Source organism: Calypte anna, chromosome 12 (assembly GCF_003957555.1).
Source record: "Calypte anna isolate BGI_N300 chromosome 12, bCalAnn1_v1.p, whole genome shotgun sequence".
Classification (NCBI taxonomy): Eukaryota; Metazoa; Chordata; class Aves; order Apodiformes; family Trochilidae; genus Calypte; species Calypte anna.
Window position 1 is genome coordinate 3,798,993 of NC_044258.1, and position 7,527 is coordinate 3,806,519.

Consider the following 7,527-nt stretch of genomic DNA (forward strand, 5'->3'; position numbering starts at 1 on the left):
GTCCCAAATTATTTTAGAAAAACACTTTTTATCCTGGTAAATATTTTTGTAGGGAGAATGGATGGGCTTTGGTTTAACATTCACTGCAGTCACACATTAGAGCTACCTTAAGGGAGTAATTTTAATTTGGATTTATCTCCTGCATCTTGGTGAGCTCTGCCAACCTTATCCTGCAGTCCTTACAAAAAAAAAAAAAAAAAAAAAAATCACTGTTTTGGCTCTGGATTTGCTAATATTTGCAGTAGAGTCTGAGAAACAGTAGAAATATTGCACAAATTCTGAGTATAATCTGAAGTGGCAGCAAAGATGATGGTTCCTTAATATGTGCCCAGGGAGAGGAAAGCAGAATGCAGATGGCAGAGGAGAGCTGCCCTCTGAATCATTTGGAGGTCTTTGGTGCTCACCAGAGACCTTGGGATAAGCTGGATCCTTTTGTACATTTACCTTTTTTGTTTGATTTTGGGTTTTATTTGAGGAAGAGAATGAAGTCTCCAAACAGAAGCCTGGGCTTCATGACGTCAATAAGAGCTCATCAAACACAGGGTACTGCCCACAGCTGATTACTCGTCCCTAGTGGGCTGGATGGATTGATTTCCTTTGCTCTTGCTTCTTGTGATTAGAGGGCTGAATTTACAGCTACATCTATGTTTGAGGAGTGGCTGAACTTCAACACCACATTTCTTTCTTGGCATCCCACAGAAAGGCAGTGTGTGCTTGGGCAGGAGTGTTGCCTGTGCACTGTTTGCCTTTGCTGTTCCTTCACCCCCCTCCAGGTATCCCCTCCAGGCAGTGCCCTTGAGTGCAGGGCAGAGGCAGGGGGGGTTCCAGCTCTTCAGGGATGGAACAGCAGGACAGAGAGTTCAGCCCCATCTGGGAGGCCCCAGGACTTCCCTGAGGGGCTGCAGTAAACGCAAGGCTTGGAGTGGCTGCCCCTTCCTCTGCTGTGCTTGCATTTAATTTCCTAGGCTATCACTTACCCCCTGGGGCTCATGCTGCCAGGCTCCTCATGACCTTGAGAGGTCCCTTCCAACCCAAATCTTTCTGTGATTGTATGACAGAGCCCAGCACGGTTCAGAGAGCAGATGAAGCCAATAGGAAGGCTTTGCAGGATGGAGATTACACTTTTTTATTGCCTTTTTTAAAAGATAATTTCACATCAGAATGGCTCAAGAACAGTTCTAGCAGCAGTGATTCTTGAAGGGGTTACTTAGAGGAATATATGATTATTTTTTTTTTCAGATGGGGACTTATATTTTAAGCTGTGTACATATTTTATTTTTGGTATTTCTGATTTGAATTTTGAATTCCTGATTTGAATTTTGGTTTCTGGGGTGTTTTCTGGGACTTGCTGTTTCTGCAGTCTTTGTTCAAACTAATGATTTTTTAGTATGGGCCTATGAAGGGCTTAGAGATCGGACTGTTAAACAGAATGGCAGCTCTATCATTCCAAATGTTTATTGAAAATAAATCTTGCTTACGCTGTGCATTAAAAATCCAGGATTTCAAGGGTGCATCCTTTAATCCATATAAAACCAGAAGATGACCCTAGATGACACATCCCTAGTCTGTGCAAATGTAAGATTTGATCTAGTTCATACTGACTTCTGTGCTCCTCATGGCAGTGATGGAAAAGCTTTTGTTCTGTGTGAGTGTGTCCCTGTGGGATGTGCTGAGGGGGCTCTGTGGGTGCAGGTGGGTCGGCTGGGAAGTGCCAGGGTGGTGGGTGGCACAACCAGGGGAGTAGAGCACATTGCTGTACCTCAGGGTGGCTGTAGTCTGGGCCCTGTTTTGATTCTGTTCCTATGCAGTAGTGGAGACACTTCACGACAGAAAATATACTCAGGATAAGAGGGTATTCTTTACTTAATATTATCTATAATTATTTTATTATATATAGATGATCCTTATTATATATAACTACCTATAACTATCTACCTAATCCTGCAGTGTTATCTGCACTTCTGTCTCTCTTTGGGGTGGGTGTTATGGCTCAGCCTGTAATGATTGCTCTGATCCTAGGAAGGGCTGCATTCCTGCAGTGTGCTGGAGGGGATGGAGGTGGGGATTGAGGTGGCCTGAATCCTCTCTTGGTCTCTCTTTTCCTGCAGGAAGCCACTGTCAAGCCCAGGCAGCAGGAGGGTTGTGGAAGGCCCAGCTTGGTCTGAAAACCATCCCTGTGCTGGGGATACCCAGGAGGGAAAAGCTGAGCAGCCCCTGTTCTGCAGCAGTCCATGAGTGAGGGTAAATGAATCATTTTTCCTGAAAGGCATTATGCTTCAGCTCAGAGTTTCAGTTTTTTCAAGGAAATCTTGCCTCAGAGGTCAGCCTCTTGTTAGCACAAGAGCAGCAGGAAAACCCACTTCCAGCTCTCACCTTTCAAGCCTGCAATAAATTAAGTGATGAAATAGCAGAAAAGCACCTAGGAAAGAAGTTGTCCTGCAACTTGAGACAGAAAGAATGAAAAAAATCCCTGGATTTATGAATTAGTTGCAGGGCTGGGGGAGGGGGGAGGGCTGCTCTGGCTGGGGAAGAGCCATCAAGATGTCTTTAGAATGAAGAGGAATAAATGGTAGTTGTACATAAAAATCTCTTTAAACTGAAGAATGCTATAGTTCTGTTCTTAACAGTTTGGAGCAAGTAAATGTCTCACTGCATTGGAGGATATTTACTCACTAAGTCTCTTTAGATAAATCCCTCAGATGCCCACATTATCTGACACATTTCTCTGTTTTTAACAGGAACCAAAGTACAAGTTTCTGCTCCAGGACCCACTGCCAGGGAGATGATTATTCATTAACTCCAGGTAAGGAAAAATGGGCTTAGCAACATCTATGGTCTCTGGGGGAAGTCTCTACATTTATTTCCTGTCAAATTCCTGTTGGTATTCTGTGTAAACATTACTCCAAATTAATAATGCAAATTAAGTAGAAGATAGCAGAAATCCTCGGAGAACGTTGCCGGTTTTAGCCAGAATGGGTTTAATTGCTATTGTTTGACTCACCCATGGCCCCTGCAACTGATGAACTATTTCTGGCACAACTACCTGAAAAATTACTTGACTGTGCACTTTATGTAGGAACTATAGCTAAAGGACATTTTTTCTCTCAATTAGAAATGGTGGGATAATAATTGCTAATAACGTCTTTGATTAATTTTCACCATCATTGTCGAACATATTTCTTATGAATAAATGGCAGCATTAATAGATCAGATTAATAGAATATAAATAAATTATTTAGGATACTTCTCCCCATCAGTCAGTGAATAAATTGTTCTTGAATGTTTCTATTCATTAAGCCAGCTGCATTCTATTAAGAAAATCACATAAACCATAGTTCAGGGGAAGACTCTGTAATTCTTTAAAAACCCACAGGGAATATTTCTCTCGTATCAACATTTTTACAGATACAATCTTTTAACCTGGAAGCACTGTGCTCTGGAGTATAATTTGCGGAAATCACCAGAACTTTTGGGATAAACAAACTCGTGTGTCTGGAGCCCAGCTCTGCTGAGCCCCTGGGATGAGGCCAGGAGGTGTGGAGCTGGGGGGTGCTGACACCCGCTGGGGCTCGCATGGGCTTGGGGCTCTAAAATCAGCACTTTGCTCCCTGGGGCTGTGTTTAAGTTCCTTCAAGAGCAGCAGAACTTGAGCACATCCTCCTCTGAGGGAAGGTCGTGGGAACTCGGGCTATTCAGAAATGTGGGAGGCTGGTGCTGCTGTCTCTGCCTGTCCCAGAGCTGGATTCCATTTTCCTCTTACACTGAAATTCCCCCTTACTAGCTGTACAAATGAATGAGTATTTGGCAATAAGGGGTGAAGGCAATTCATTGCTTGAATCTTGGAAGAATGTCTCATTTTAGCAGCGATTTGACAGCACCCAGCAAAGCACATAGGCCCATTAGAATTTTTTCCCACACTTAAGCAGGTTCATATTTGAGCATTTGGCATAGTCTCCTATAAATTCTCCACCTAATCACTTAAAAAGGAGCCAATATAATTTTGATTTCTAAACTGTAATAATCCTCTTTTCATTTCAAGGGTCTACTCCTTCATTTTCATTCCTGTGACTAACCATTCATGCATTTCTTGCAGATAAACACTGGTTAGTGTGGTTATTTGCAGCAGTTAATGAAAACCATAAATTTCTTCTCATCTATGGTGATTCTTCACTTTGCAGTCCTTCTGGGAGACAAAATTCCTCAGTGGTTCAGTGTGTCAAGGGATGAGAATGTCTTTGTTCTGGGTAGACGTGCAGCACCATAACCACTTCAAAGGTATATAAAGAGTGAACAGGCCTTAAAGCTCTAAAGTGGAGCAACACACAACTGGCAAACACTCCCAACTCTAGCAGGGAACACAGGATGCAATGGTCAAGTTAGGTGAGGGGAAAAAGGGGCCCAATACAATTTGTAAAACAAACTAAACACACATGCTCCAATATAATTTAAATTCAGTTCAGCTAGGTAACTTGGTTGCAGATGATTGAAAAGAAGATCTGTCACCATCCCTGGAGGTGTTTAAGGAAAGGCTGATGTGGTACTCAGTGCCATGGTGTAGCTGATGTGCTGGGGCTAGCTCATAGGCTGGACTTGATCTCAAAGGTCTTTTCCAGCCTCAATAATTCTGTGATTCTGTGAAGTCCTAGCCTGGCTGAAGACCAAAACCTTGTATTTTATACCTGTGGAGGACCCTTAGCAGGCATGGAGCTGAGCTGAGCATCATCCCTGAGGTGTTTTTCCATATGCACTGATTGTTTTGCTGCAGCCAATCCCTGGCAGCTCTGAGTACTCCACCAGCCAGAATAACCCCTGAAGGAAACCCCCCTCTTGGCTTTCTAATAGTCAGGGAGAGGCTGCAGCAGCAGTAGCTGCCTGGAAAATACTTTCCTGCTGATATCTGCTGTTGCACTGGGAGGTGCCTGGAGGGAACTTTGTTTCCCACTCTCTTTGTGGGTCTGATCAATAGCTAGAGAAGATCTGGTTGCTGTTATTTATAATATTTTTATTTATTTATTTTATATTTAGGTTATGTGATTTGTCAGGCTCTCAATGAGTTCCTTCATGCTTCCCTGCAAACCAGCCCCATGCTCTGCTGCAGCAAGAAAGGGGACAGCTAGTGGTACATTGTGCAGCCCCTGTGTGCCCCAGGACAAGTGTAGGTCAGCCAGATCATCTGAGAAGCACAGGATAAAAAAAACCAAGGCCAAACCCACTCCTGTCTTGTAAAGGCTGCTTTGGGATCTCCAGCACCACTTGCGGTGACGTCGGCTGCGTGAACTTCCAAACCTTGCATCACAAAATTGAAGCAGAGGCCTTGAAGGCACTACACAAAGTACTAACTCAAGAGAAAGTACATAACTTTTTTTTTTTTTTTTTAATCATCAGGAATTTTTTTTTATATCTTTCCCATTTTTAGGTACAATATTTTTCAATAGAAAGCTTGAGAGGAACATGGCATATTGCCCAAAGGTGGTGGCTAGTGATGAAATGCTATCCTGATGCCTTTTTGTCCCCACAGATTTATGGGTTATACTGGTACACAAGTGCACAATATGCTCTTAGAAACTGTGGTGCTGTGGTTTTGATATGTGCAGTAACACTGGGTTTGCACTCAATTTTTAATGAATTCTCTATGGAATGACACCTTCTGTAGGATTTTGTTATTTCCAGTTTGGATTGCTGTTATCACTCAGTGAACATACTGAGGAGATTCTGTTTACAAAGGTCTTGAAGAATTTAGAGAGGTTTTCCTCTTTCTAGTGGATCCTAATATAATCTTACATATGAGACATGATTTCTGTCATTATTCCAATGTTACTAGTCAGTGACAGAATTGAAAGATATTTTGAAAAGAGGTTATTTAGAGTCTGTGTCTCAGGAATATCAAATTACATTTCATAAACAGACTGAGTTTCTAATTATGTGTTTATCCTGGGTCACTGCTTTTTAAGAACTTTTTGTGCATGGACAAGCCAGGGAAGAGAGCAGCCAACTCCCAAGAAAGGGCTGATGGTTATCTTGCCACTCTGCTTGCCTTGGTGAGGACACACTTAGCAGGTGCTTTGTGAGGGGCTCAGAATATGCAATTATTAAATAACATTTGGATTTATTTTTTCTCTCGGGTTTTTATAAGTTAAAATGGGAATGTCTCTCCCAAATGTACCAAATCAGAAAAGGAACTTAAACTCCAGTTGCTGAGAGAAGGGGAGTTTTGCTTAGCCAGCTCTGTAGGTGGATTTTGATGTCCAAAGAACTCAGTGATCCAGAGACAATTTGTGAATGAGGGAGGAAAAAAACAGCCACGCAACCTTTTATTCTGTAATTGTGTGAAATTACTCTGAGGACATTAAGAAAAAAAGAGAAATCAGTTGAAGCAAAGCCCTTGATCTGTAGGGAGTGCAGGGAAGCTGCATCACCCTCACCTTCTAAGGCCTGGGGAGGCTTCACAGGCACAGCTTCTGCTCTATCCAAACCATTTTGTGTGCTGTGATTTCTATCTTGATGAAGAAGATGGGGAAAAAGGACAGCAAGATACTCTGGGTTAGGCTGCCCTGAGATGGACCTTTTGGGCACTGCTCCTGTCTCTCCACCCAGCATGCTCACCACTTGTCTGCTGCACTCGGTGCACTGCTGCACTTTACTCCTTTGGAGAGGGTGAATTTCAGACAGGTGCTGTTGGTCTGCTGGGATCCTCAGTTATTTTTGGGGAAATGTCTAAAAGAGGACCTTGCTGATATGTTAATGTGCTGCTAACTCTTAGATGAGTTTCCCAGGCAACAAGGAAATGGCTGTGCTGCTTTCCACTCACTAACGACAAACCAGATATTTAATGGATGACTAAAAAAGAACAAATATTTCAGATTTGCAAATACCAGTGAGAAGAAACTAATTATGTAAAGTAAAAAGGCAAATTAGCATGAAATTAACGAAAGGGGAAATTTACATTTTATATCAGAAACATTCACAGACTGACATATTGGGCTGTGGCCAACATTAATCAGAAGTCAGCACTTCCACTTCTGGGGGAGGCTGCAGAGCTCTACATTCTGGTTCACAGCAATTAGCAGAATTTTATTATATTTCGGTGTTGGCAGGAAAATACCAGAGATGCCCAAAAAGATCTAATTTTTGAAACTGCAAAGGAAGATGTAGGTACCAGGACTGGGCTCCAGCCGAAGCAAAGTCCCAGTGTTTCTCAGTTGGGGGTTTCCTGTCCATCCTTTGCTGGCAGGTGGAAATCAGGGCTCAGAAGTTGTGGGAGTTTGAAGCTGGGGATGCAGGAGGCTGCAGCAGATTTGGGTCAGGCACGGTCCATGAAACAGAGCTGCCCCAGAGCTGAGTGACATGGAAAGTCCCAGATGCAGACATGGATAACAAAAGCCAGCTTCCCAAATCCTGTCCCCCTGTCCATAGCTGTGCTGTAATCACAGGAACAGTCTCCTTGCCACAGGTGAGAGATGGGTTTGATGGCTTTTCCTCACCCTGTCTGGTTACAACTGTGCTGGCACCTCTCTCTGTGAGGCACAG

At 43.0% G+C, this 7,527-nt stretch overlaps 1 long non-coding RNA gene across 1 annotated transcript; it reads left to right on the top strand.

Annotated features, from left to right (window-relative positions):
• The first annotated feature begins 2,114 nt into the window (after positions 1 to 2,114).
• LOC115599006 lies at positions 2,115 to 5,090 on the top strand. The gene is made up of 3 exons (XR_003988068.1): positions 2,115 to 2,241; positions 2,739 to 2,803; positions 5,026 to 5,090. It is a non-coding gene; the product is annotated as an uncharacterized LOC115599006 (long non-coding RNA).
• Positions 5,091 to 7,527: the final 2,437 nt, after the last annotated feature.